The sequence below is a fragment of the Rhinatrema bivittatum genome, chromosome 10 (genome assembly GCF_901001135.1).
Source record: "Rhinatrema bivittatum chromosome 10, aRhiBiv1.1, whole genome shotgun sequence".
NCBI classification, from domain to species: domain Eukaryota; kingdom Metazoa; phylum Chordata; class Amphibia; order Gymnophiona; family Rhinatrematidae; genus Rhinatrema; species Rhinatrema bivittatum.
The window spans coordinates 5,233,428-5,245,155 of NC_042624.1; the positions used below are offsets into that span (position 1 = coordinate 5,233,428).

General features: G+C 49.7%; 1 protein-coding gene across 2 annotated transcripts in view; it reads right to left on the reverse strand.

The window, feature by feature from the left end:
• The window catches only part of BRINP3 (BMP/retinoic acid inducible neural specific 3), a 714,331-nt gene extending 706,409 nt beyond the window's left edge, over positions 1-7,922 (reverse strand). The window contains exon 1 of one of the 2 annotated variants that reach the window (XM_029618365.1): positions 7,265-7,922. The gene's annotated coding sequence lies outside the window, so the exon portion shown is untranslated. Of the gene's footprint in view, positions 1-4,969; positions 6,613-7,264 lie in introns of those variants that run through there. The other variant, XM_029618366.1, reaches the window with a different exon arrangement.
• Positions 7,923-11,728: the final 3,806 nt, after the last annotated feature.

Sequence of the window (11,728 nt, forward strand, 5' to 3'; positions counted from 1 at the left end):
CAAAGCTTTCATCGGGTTTCCTTGTTTAGTGACTTTGATGGTCACCTATACTGTCATCACTGCAATATGCAGGTACTTTAAATGGTAAAACAAATGAATACAACATAAAGGCCCTTAAAAGATCTCCCCCCGGACAGGAAACCCATCTTGTTGCATGATAAAGAAGTGTTTTACTTGAAATATATATTTAAGGTAAGGCCTCTGGAGCCACTATCTGGGTTCAACCATCACAGGGGTACCAAGTGCTGTTATTCAGAGCCCGAGATTAAAATGGATTCCTAATTAAGGAAGCCACTCGGGCAGGGCAGAAAGCATAGGGGTAACCTTCACAGAGCAGCAGTTACAACCCTAAACAGAAGGCACAGAGGTAACCTGCACAGTTTCAGCCCTAAACACCTTGCTGGGCAGACCGGATGGAGGCCCTCTTTTGGCTTTATCTGCTGTCACTTACGAGGAAGGGGATGTAAAGTGGATGGGGCAGAGCGGTACGGAAGTGGTACTGTCTGATTCTCATACTTTTGTAGGTGGCAATGGGACCCTCCGAGCCAGATATCGTCATGTGGGAGGTAATGATTTGGTGATCCTAAAGGGAATCAATCTGATAAACCACACCGACCAGAACCATTCTGTAGCGCAGTATATAAGAATTTAGAAACAAATAAATAAAATGATAGCGACTAAAAAAAAAAGACATGGTACAAAGTACAGGGGCTGGGTCAGGATGCAGCCATGGTCAGGTCTCAGGTTGGTGATAAGGACAAGAGCCAAAAGGGGGAAATCGAGAAAAGCTGGGTGAGAAGATGAATAAAGGCATGCTCATGAGTTTGAGGATGCTGGGAGGCGCACAAATGCAACAAGCAGAAATAGCAACCCCTCCCTCCAGCTCTCCCTCAACGCCACTAAAACTGAGCTCCTCCTCATCCACAACCAACAGACCTTCAAGCTCTCTCCTTCCAACGACCCTAAAATCGCCACTTTCACTTCTCAACCACCTGTACGAAACCTTGGCGTCCTAGTTGACGCACATCGGAATCTGAAAAACCACATTACCTCTGTCATTAAAGGAGGTTTCTACAAACTCATGGTTATAAAAAAGCTCAAGCCTCTGCTACACACACACGCGATCTCAAAACTGTCGTCCAAGCCACTTTATCATCTAAACTTGATTACTGCAATTCCCTTTACCTAGGCCTCCCTCTCTCCACCATCAGACCCCTACTGCTAGGATAATTAGCAATGCCAGCAAATCAGATCACATAACCCCCATCCTCAAGGACCTACATTGGCTCCCTCATCTCATACCGTATACTTTTTAAAATCCTTACCATCATACACAAAGCCATCCACAAATATAATTCCTCATGGCTAAGCAAACCTTTGAAACTTACACAATCTTCCCGCCCCACCAGAATGAACCGTAAATGCACTTTACAAATCCCCCCTCTTAAAGTCTGTCTCTCAGCCACGAGAGATCGTGCCATATCGATTTCCGGACCCACTCACTGGAACTCTCTACCTCTCAATCTCCGCCTGGAGCCTTGCCCCTTCAAATTCCGAAAAATGCTGAAGACATGGCTCTTCCACCAGGCTTTCCCGGCTTAATTCCTCTCTGAACTCTGCCCCTTGACCTCCATTGTCCTCTCCTGAATTCAACTATTTTAATTCTGTTGCACATTTTGTAAATCATCTTTTCCCAGTTTAGTTTATCGCTCCTTATTGGTTCCTTTTAAGTTCGCCTCATCTTTGCCTCCTTTTTCCTATTTTCAGTTGTCCTGTTTCCCCCTCCCCTGTTCATTGTATTTTAATGTTGGTATAGAAAAGCTGTTAAATAAATATAGACTGGAAGGGGTTCGTTTCACAGATATAGGTTGGGACATTTTTAGTTTGGAGCTGCATTCAGCAGTCTAAGCAGATACAGAATCCTAGAAGGGGGCTCAGGCCCTTGTAAGGTATTACTGGTCCCTCCTGTGATGGGCGCTTATTGGCAGCCCCTGGTGGTGGGTACTGGTATTAGCTCAACTCGAACAGCACCCAAGTACTCAGACCACAAATAGGGTGCGACTGGGGAAGATGTAAATCCAATACAAAGCAAGCATCAAGAACTCTGCCTGGCCTGGGGATGTGGTGAAATAATGAATGTTAGGGATAGCAAGGCGTAAATGTCCATTTCCCAAACATCTCACACGGTGACACTCGATGAGGGGACAAAAGGTGGATATCAGTAGTATAACACGATAACAAGGAAAGTCTCCTCGGCACAACAAGTGCTGCAGTGATATTGGTAAGGGTTTACTTCAAACAAAAGCTATGGCCTATGTGTGCCACTATATTGGTTGTGTTTCAAGATTAGAGCTGATTTGTTAGGTTTCACTGGATAAATAAACTCTGGATTGGAAATAACAGGTGGTGCAGTGTTATTGGGGGGGGGGGGGTTAGGAGGACACCTGTGATATCTTCTCTCGGGCCTGGCCACCGATTGTTTCTGAGGCTGGGATCTCTCGATCTGCACTGATTCTTTCCCTCCTCCCAGGGCCAGAATCTCTTAACATGTGCCGATAACTCGCCCTCTCTCTTTCTGAGAGGATTTCGTGGGCCACACTCCCTCCCTCTCACTTCCAGACTCAAGAGAGGGAATTTCCAGGCTTATGCCGTCTTTACTCCAGGTAAGAAATCCTTGGGCCCAGTATTGAAAGCACATTCAGCACTCGATAGCTGGATATGTAGGACTTATTTGGATATCTAGGAGGGTCGCCGGAAATAAGCTGCTGCTAGATAGCTGGATAAGTCATCTCTCCAGCCTCTTCTTAGCTGGTATGACAGTGGGCGGATCTCGGCGGTGCTGGTAACACGGATAACTTATACGGCTCAGTAGAAATATTCAGCCTTAGCTGGGCAAGTTATACCTGCCAACAAGCAGCTTTAACTGAGCCAAGTATAACTTATCTGGCTAAGTAGTGGCTTAACCATGGACAGTCATGCCGTTGACCATCTCTTACAAGTTATCCATCAAGCTAAGTTACTTGAATGGCCATCTTTCAGTTTTGGGCCTATGGAAAGGAACCCCTGCACATGCTGAATCTCTCTCCTCAGAGCAGGAAGTTCTGGGCTTGCACCCACACTCTCTCTCTGTTCCTGGGTCTTGTTTTTTCTTGTCTTTAATTTTTAGACCATGTGTTTACATTGTTAAATATCATTTTTCAGCAAAACATGTAACAGCCATGTATACAAGGCCAAGGGACAATAGGCATGCAGCGAGTATCCCTGCATAGAAACATGGAGAGTTCCCCATTAGTACATGGATTGATTAGTCACATACGCACGGAGAATTGGAGTGTGCCCTGTGCGCATGTATGGGTAGTTGTGACATCACAAACCACAAGGTATCAGGAACTCATTTTGTGTGCAAGTCTTGTTTTTCATCAATGCAAATATATCTCCACTCAACTGATTTAGAATTATGTTCTATCATTTGAATGAAACAGATGAGTAATGCACTAAAAAAAAAAAAACTTCTACTAGACAAGATTTAAAAACCCAACAAGAAGCCTGGCAATAGAGGTCAAACATTCCTGAGTAGGTTGTGCACCCAACTAGGGTAGCAGGTACCTGCACTGGGAGTACTGTGGCTGTGAATTTTCTGTACATATAGGATTGAATTAGAAAAGCCATGCATGTACATAGAATAAGATTTTGTGTGCTCAAATGGCTGTTATAAACATTTCCTTCAGCTCAGTGCTAGTAAAAAACACACATAACACCACCTATCTAAACCTGATTTTGCACTGGGAAGAGGCATTCGGGGAAGTTTGCAGCTTATGTGGGAATTTTTCAGTTTGAAAGGCATGCAGGTAAGCTCATCTGCACAAGTTAGGCCTTGACAGTGCAGGCCCACTCTCCTGAGACTTCTTAAAGAGGTACACACAGACTTCATCCCTATCTCCACCCAGTAATATAATTACTCTCAGTCTCTGCACCGTTTTCAAGTAGATAGTGTGCCTGTGATCTAAAATCACTCATCCTCATTATTGCAATGGCAATGAAAGGAGATGGCTGAGGAATTTACATTTTAGGAGGGTCTCCACCCTCCCCTCCCCTATCAATGCAAGTGCCAGCAGGGCCAGGAGAAGTCACAGAGAGGTTTTCATTTCGCCTCAGTGGAAATACAGAATTCAAGAAAGAGACCGCAGTTCTCCAGTGACCTTTGCGCTTAGGTTTCCCCTCAGATGTGACAGCACTGGAAAGCAGCTCCTGCTGCAGACTAATGAGCACCAGATCCCAGACACTGATTGTCCTTGGATATAAAACGTGGAGAGGCTGCGCAGGAATAAAGGAGACCTCACCTGAAGGGTGAAGATCGCGCGTGTGAAAAGTTTGGTAAGGGAGATCATATCTGAATTATGCTCATTTTTCAGTCTCACAAAATGCTGCCTAATAACTGCATTTTGGTGTTCCTGGTCATGCATCGAGGAAAAGAACCCAAAACTGGGCAGATTCTAGATTAAATTGGGAGCTCTGCTAACTGTCCAGTCAGAATGACTGTATACTGGGGTTCCTGCTGGTAATCAGACAGTGCAACTGAGCAACTTGTTCCTCGGTTTTATTTGAAATGTCTCACTGGCATACACTTATTTCACTATATCCTGTGATAACTGAATTCTTCATCGCTTCCATGCATTTTTCACCTATTTAGAGCCTGCATCAGCGCTTACAAACCCTCCCGATGCCCTGCCAGGGCCGCACTGCCCCTTTAAACCACACACAAAACGACTAAAGACGAAACTGACAGCTGATCCGCATCACCTTCTGCTGTTTGAAGTGAAACTAAGACTCAATCCTTTCCCAGAGCCGCACGGGAAAGCAATGCCAGTGCCACGTTTTACCTGAAGCCAGAAATCGCCCCCCAAAGTCTGAAGGTCCAAGAACACATCTCGCCGAGTGGCCCCAGTGCAAGCAGGACGGCGGCTCTTACCTGCTTTACCAGGCGGCTCCTCTCCATTCTCCCCCTCCTCGCAGGTTTCTCCTTCCCTTGCGTCCTGCGCTGCTTCTCCCGGCTCGCGATTGGCTGGGGAGGCGGCGGCTTCGGCTCAGCCCCCGAGCAGAAAAAAAAAAAAACAACTTCCAAGCTCCGAGTGCAAATTAGAAGCCCAGTCTGTTGTACGGGAAGCTCACAAAAGGCTTCCTTGCCTCTCACGCGGCTACAGAGCTTGCGTTGAAAGTAGTCAGCATGACGGAGCATGGGGCGAATTTGGCAAGGTTTTAGAGACACATGGGGCTAGTTTTAAACATCAGGATTCCTAATAATGATCACCAATAACCCCTAAATCAGACATTGATGCCGCTCAGGTAAAATTCAAGCTTTGAAAACCATCGCCCTTAGCACGGAAAGGCACTCCAGAAAGAGAAACAAGTCGTCCTAAAGGTCACGTCACCCTCTGCCGTAAGAAGAGAATCAAAAATCAGTCCCTGAGCAAGATCTCTAGTGGGGTTGGTAACTGGCGAGCCCCGTATTAGCTTTCGGCATAGCGGGATTCTGGCTGCGGTGTTCACCTGCTATTAACTGCAATCGTTTGCTCGGCACGACGCCCTCCCCGGCCACCTCCAGTGGGTTAATGCTCAGAAATAACTGCAATCCCAGTTCTTCTTCACCCCAGATCACCTGGGATGAAAATCAAGCCGATTCCCCGGACAGCCTGAGCAATGCCGAAGCACAACCAAAAGATCCAAAGATATAAAAAGAAAAAAAAAAAAAAAAAAGTTACCCATCCATAATTGTTTTAAGCATTCAAAATAAACATTGCGCAGTTAAAGATTGCGCGCCAATTTGATTGAGAGTTCTCTGGAAATGACAACATAATATATTTCCACTTGGCAGAATGCAGACTAAACGAATGCACGATGTAATGCAGAAGGCAGCTGCTGTCCTTATATACCGCGCCCTCAGTATAAGGATGCACTAGGAGGATAAGACAAACTTCTATATGCAGAAGAGCGATTTCCAGATCGTGAGCAAGAGAAGAAGATGAAGCCGAATACCAGGCAGGGCACTGTTTCCCTTGCTATTGGGTGACTTTGGGTTAAGTTGCCTTCTCCAGGAGGAAGACCAAGCGCGGTGAAACCAGACCGAGCCTGCAGAGGATGCATGCGGCTCCGACTGTCAGCGCGTTAATGAATATTAAGCGCACGCGAATCCACCGGAGGAAGCAATGTGGACCGACGGGAGGAGCGGGTCCCGCTGCAGAGGGCAGGCTGCTAACTTTTGGGCGACTGCTACTCAGGCCGGAGGGGATTTTTTTTAAATTGTAACAAATCACTCACTACCTAATTAGAGGATGGGCTTGATGTAAAGAGAGGAGGCTCCCTACATTTCCCGTATGCAGCTATAAAAGGGGGGAATTAAATAAAACCTGCAACTCGCAGATTCTTTCCCTCCCTCACTGTAACCACACGCCCCAGCCTTCTCGGGAAACCCAAGGGCTACGTTGATTTGGCAGCCCAGTCCCTGGCCAGAGAGAGAGAGTGCGCCGGCTTCTGGGCTCGCAGAGGAGACTGGAAATCAGGAGGAAGGTTGTTACTCCGACCTCAGGCGTTTATTTCTAAATTAGACACCTAGGCAGGATGAGACGGGGGGTGGCGCGGCAGCTACCGGGTTGATAAAAGTGGCGTTTCTGGACGCGCTCTCTCTCGCAGCTAATTATTACTATCTGACGGGGTCATTCTTGCAATAAATGCCACCTGCAAAGCCACACGATCTCCTCCCTGTGCGTTTTGCCCCCTGACTGGGAGCACACGAAATCCTCGTCCCCCCCCTGAATTGCTGATTGACTAAGGCAGGGTCCACGTTAATTAGCAGGCACGATCGCCTCCCCCCACCTGCAGTCACATTAATTGGTTCACGGTATAAGAGGGAGCCTGAGCCGAGCATCGGGGAGACTCATGAACTTTTCCAGAGCCGGACAATCCCCCAGGGAGCGAGTCCACCGAAGATAAAGTCATTGTGGCCATGTGCTGGAAGAAAACAAGATTATAATGGGGGGAAAACTTAACCCCCCCCCCTTCCCTCCAAAAAATAAAAACGCCTAAGTAGTAAGTAATGGGCAGCTTTGGAAAATGCCTTGAATATAAGTCAATGAGCGTGCAGCCGAGAAACCCTGACCCCCATCGACAAGTTAAGGGGGTAACTCGAGAGCGCCCCCTTGGGTGAGGTTTCAGTTTAACAAGTAATAGACGTGGGACGAAGGCACCCACGAGCCGTGCACGGACTCACCTGAAGCCCCCCCGGGACTGGATGCCTTTAAGAGCCGCAGGAGCTGCACGGTCTCCGCTGCATTTGGGTTGCGGTTCATGAGGGCTCCTCCTTCTTACCGGGGAGGATGTTCAGGGCGCCAGGTCCTGCCCCTGCTGCCCCCCGAGAACTGTCCGGGACGCCCCCCCAGCTCCCATGGCGGTCAAGTTTCACGCCGGGCCAGCCCTCAATCGCCGGCGGCGGCAGCAGCAGCAGCAGCAACTCCCTGTCACACACGGAGAGGAAAACCACGACCAGCAGCACAATTAAAACAAAAAATCAGCAACCCAAACGTCACAGGAAAGGACCCGAGAGGAGCGAGGCTGGTGCAGCTCCTCCGGCGGAATAATTAGGAGGCGGGGAGGGCTGCCCGGAGTACTGGGGGGAGAGAGTCCTCCTGCAGGCAGATATAGCAGCTGGAATGATGCAGGGAGCTGGGCAGCGTCCAATCAGAAGGCGAGAGGCAGGGGGGAGGGCGAGCAGCCCATCCGGGTGGCCAGCGGTCCTCCTGCCCTGGCTAGGAAGGAGCGGCAGGGAAGGGTTCTCTCCTCTCCCTCCTCTCTCTCATCTGCAAGGCAACAGCGCGATGGGCTCGGCTCGGAAACTGCAGGTCCGGGCCCGGCTCCGCTCCCCTGCCTGTTCTCCCCCTTCCCCTCTTCCGGCACGGAGAACCGAGCCGTGTCACCGGCGCTAATGAGAAAGAAGTGACTGACTGACACATACACACTCTCTTACACACACACACACCCATATACACACACACACACACACACATATACACACACACACACATATATACACACACAGACTCTCTTACACACACACACACACATATACACACACACATATACACACACACACACACACATATACACACACAGACTCTCTTACACACACACACACATATACACACACACACACACATATATACACACACAGACTCTCTTACACACACACACAAAACATTGAACTGGAAAATGGGAAAACAAAATGAAACCCATTCAAAAATATAAAAGGATGTATATAATGAAAACCATAGGTGTGCATAAGAGATGAAATGATAATGAAAAACATTAAAGAAAGAGAAACTTACTCTGATCAAAGAGTAACCCCAAATTCAAAAAACTTAATTCTCTCTGATGCTGCAAGGATCGGGCTCCCAGAGTCTCCTGCATTCCCCGGCACAGACTGCGCGGCTCTGGAGCCGGAGCCTCTCCCAGCACTGGGCTTGCAAAAAAAAAAAAAAAAAAAATCCATCCAAGCTCCCAGTCCCCCCTGAACGGGGCTCTCACGGATGCTTTAGGAGCGGCGTGAATCCGGCTGCATCCCTGGACCACAAGCTGCTTCCCTCCTGCAGGGATCTTGTAAAATACCTCCCTGACTCTTTCAAGGCGCTCTGACAGCACCGGAGGGAGGGAGCCAGCCTGCAGCTTCAAGGGGATGCCCAGGAGCCGGTGGCCACTGGCCAGGGGACCCAAGGCAAGCCCTTCCCAGCTTCAGAGAACGGAGCCCCGGAGCGTGCCCCGCTCATTGAGAAGAACCAGGGCTAATCTGCAGCCAAAGGATGACTCTGAAAGGACCTGGATTACCTGGGGATGAGGAGCCAGCAGGGGAGGAGCGGCTCTGAGAACCCAAGGTGGGAGGGCAGCATGGTGGTCACCGAAGCTTAATGAAAGGATGAGCAGTCCTGAGTGTCTTGGCATTTTGGATTCTGTTTGAAGAGAGGGAGGTTGAGCCTGGCTTCGTTTCCTGGTTTTGCAGAGCGAGTTCAGGAAGGTTTGGAACCTGGATGGAGGAGACTACACAGGGAAAAGCTTATGAAGCAGCAGCGCAGCTGAGCCTGTGCTGGGAAGGAAGAGGATTAGAAGCGCAGAATGCCAAGCGCCCTGTTTAAGGGGGTTTGGGAACTTGGATATATATTATGCAATTACAGAGGGAAGCTCCTGATCCAGGGTGGACGCATCGGTGCCAGGAGAAGCTATAAGAAACAGGATTCACAAAAAATAATTTATCAGTCAATTATTAACCCCTCTCGGCCCCGTAGATTTGGGCTTCCACTAGGGGAAAGTGGCAGCCCATTGGATGTTGCTGAATATTTGCTAGCAAACAAGGGAATACTTATGATCTCGAGGGTGTTTCAGAAAAAGCAAAAACGTATTCAGATTGGCCTTAAAGTTATTGGAAGCATGCAGGAAACGGGAGCCCCTCTGGGGCCGATGTAATAAGCTGCCCTGAGCCTAACCTGGGTTTTTACTTAGGTTTTACTGCAAGATTGTCAGGGCCAACTTTACTCAGGGTTTTAGCAGTGGAAAACCCCCCTATACTTATCGGTGGTTGGGTCTTCCAGTCTCACCCTCAAGCATGGGCTGTGGTGCCACATGCTGACCACACCCGGCCCCTTTAATACAGCACCTCCTTGGCTAAGCTGTTCGAGGCCAAATAGGTAGTGGCGGTGGGGAGAATGAGTGGCAAGACAATACTTTTTGTAAGGTCCCTCCAGACAGTCCACAAAGCTGTCAAGGATGGGCTTGTGGTGGAGGGGGTGTTCCACCAAGTGGAACCAATAGTGGGGCAGGGGATTAGGGTGTTTCTTTTTAATGTACCACCTTATCTCCCAGATGTCTTCCCCTAGCTCCATCTTAGTGACCTGGGGGCATTCACCATCCCCTTCACTGCTCTCAGACAGGTCACTGGGAGAGGGAGCTGCACCTCATCTCTTCTTTCTGGAGATGATCCCATTCCATTCCAAGGGATGATCCCATTCCATTCCAAGGGGAGAACTTCCAGATATACTGGTCCACGGAGGAGGCTCAGTGAGTGCTTCCACTGCTGCAAGCTGGGGCACTCCCACCAGCTGTGCCACAGCCTCCTCTCTTAGACCATCAGGGAGACAGTGACAAGCATCCTTTGGGTGAGATCCATCCTTCCCAGCCTCTCCACTCTGATTGTGATCCTGGGCTCCAATTGGCTGACCAATTGGTGGGTGGTGTCATTGCTGGCATCCAGGACTCTGAGAGACTAGCAGTTACTCAGCCCCACCCTAAGGGAGAAGCATTCCAATCCTCCTTCTTCACCAACTGTGGTGCTCCCTGCCACTGAGGCCAAAGAGTCCCTATCAAAGCATGCTTCCTTGATGGTGTTGCAAAACACCAAGGAGATGCACAAGTAGGTGAGACAGAAGGGTAGGATGGCAGAAAGGGAAAGGGGTAATGGGCGGCAAGGTATCGTGGACCTCATTCCCCTCCACCCTTTGTGCCTTCCCAGACCCTCTGAAGAGGGCACCTTAGACCTGGTGGTCATAGCGACAGCAGAAGATGCTATGCCAGAACCAAAAGCTGGGCTCTGGGCTGAAGGCCCCAATGTAGAGCAGGGACAGAGGCAGTCAAGGGTGTCGGACCCTCTAGCCAGGGAACTAGGGCAGCCCGCCTCTCTATCCCACAGCTCCTCTTCCCCTTTCAATCTTCAGGTATGGAGAGATAGAGAGTGGCATCCTTGCCTGTGGGTGAGGAGATGAAAGTTCAAGTCATGCTTGCTCACTCCCCCACCCTTTTTGGGCAGTTAAAAGGAAGAAAACTATGAAAAAGGAGATCTGCTTCTCCTTCTTTCTCACCCACTAGCTAGTGGTAGGGACACCTGCCCTGCCCAGGAAGCCACCAAGACACCACCTCACCCTGAGTCCATCACTGGCCAAAGTAGTAGCTGGTGCCATAAAAGTCATGGGCAGGGGAGATGGTTCCTTGGAACCTCGGTCCAGCAAACAAGGTGGGGAACCTCACCTGGCCCTGGCGACTAGCTCCGGGGTTGCTGGTGGGTACCTACCCAGGGCAGGGAATGCAAGGGGTCCACTGGGATGGATGATAGAGAGAACCATGGGTGATGGACAGGTAGGATTGCTTACTCTCCCTCCCTCCCATCTCGGAGGATGCTACTCTATCCCCATGGGGTCAGTGCCTCCCCCTGAGGAAGAAGTCCTGTTTTACGCCCTTGTGCTAGGCATCTTCACCACTCCTCTTCTGGGGGAGGGAGACACTGTCCCACTGGAAGTGGGTCAGCCCTGCCTCCTCCATGTGGAAACAACCCCATTCCCCTGCCCCCTGACTGTTGCTCACACACAGGCTTTGGCAAGGTGTTGCGAGCGGGAGGCCAGGAGCAGCTGTTGCGTGGGAACAAGAGAAGTATGCTCTTGGACCTCGGCGAACCTGTAGAGGAGCTCCAAGGAAGTACGGAGGCAGGTGAGGTGAAGTCCTATCTGGTTGAGACTGGGAGCCCAGGACCCCGCCGACCTGCACAGCCTCGGTGAGGCCAACCACACAAGGTTGGTCTCTGAGCAGTCCTCCGACCATTCCAAACCCTTTCATACCTGGCCGCTGGGTAATGGCAGAGGCTGCAGGCTGGACAGGAGAAAAGGCGGACGAAGATTCTGGAGCATGAAGACTCAGATGAGGA